Below are 1,023 nucleotides of genomic sequence, written 5' to 3'. Positions count from 1 at the left end.
TTATTCCCATGTGGTGGTATGTGAATGCAAGTTGCGTTGAAAGTTTGTTTGTACCATTATATTGCTGTGGGAGTTGCCATGTTGTGCTGTGTTATCATGTATTGCATCATATTGTTTTTTTGTTTTTGTTTTTCTATCAGGTCTTGCTCTTGTGAAGCATTCTGCAGGTATAAATACTCTTTCAGCTCATCTTATACCAGTTTATTATGTCTGTTAGCGGAACACGGTGCGTGTGCTGCCTTCTTAGTCGAGTCCTTCAGATCGTAACATAAATACGTTTCCAACTTCATAAAGACCTTGATATTTTCACTTCTGACATATGAAGAAAGGCTTTTGTACAGCTGCAGGGGTGCAAACCTATAAACGTGTAAACCTGTGCTAGGGAAGCTTCCCATTACAAAATGATTAACTCCATCCATAGCTCATATACGAGCACCTTCAAATGGTTGCATCACTCGCAACAGTTCTCTCAAAGTGGAGAGCCAGTACTCAATGCTTTATAAAAGTACATGTTAATTTTTTTTTTCTAGAGGTAACGTGTAGTTATTAGCTCGAGTAATTCTTTCACGAGGAGGAATTGTTTATATAAATCTTGCGGTCTGTTCAAGATGCTAATCAACATCCATATATTTTAGCAGCTGATAGTATTTCAGTAGCTCAGTAAAGGAATTGGTCTCATTTTCCACAATTATCCATTCATTTATTAGCCCAACAATGACAAAATTTCTGCCCACTAAATCAAACCACATATTGAGGATCACATGCTGTAGCTGCTTGAGCGAAAAAATCAGAAATTTGGGGAACACTCTTACCTGGCTCTGGTTGCATTTGGCTGTGGCAAACATGATTTTTCAGCACTCAGTGGGAAATCAAGGGTTTAACCTTATATTTTGGGCTATTATTTCTGAACTGCCAAACAAGTGAAGAACTGCTTAGGGAACACAATTTGAAGCTTGCTGACTGCAAATTAAAAATTACCTTTACTAATTGGCAGTCAGCTTCAGTTCATCAACCCCATCCCCA

At 38.2% G+C, this 1,023-nt stretch overlaps 1 protein-coding gene across 1 annotated transcript in view; it reads left to right on the top strand.

The window, feature by feature from the left end:
* Positions 1 to 1,023, top strand: part of LOC119594671 (cyclin-T2-like) — a gene marked incomplete in the record, with an annotated part of 20,280 nt that overhangs the window by 643 nt on the left and 18,614 nt on the right.

The sequence above is a fragment of the Penaeus monodon genome, chromosome 34 (genome assembly GCF_015228065.2).
Source record: "Penaeus monodon isolate SGIC_2016 chromosome 34, NSTDA_Pmon_1, whole genome shotgun sequence".
In the NCBI taxonomy this organism is placed as follows: Eukaryota; Metazoa; Arthropoda; class Malacostraca; order Decapoda; family Penaeidae; genus Penaeus; species Penaeus monodon.
This window is presented reverse-complemented; position numbering and strand designations above follow the sequence as displayed.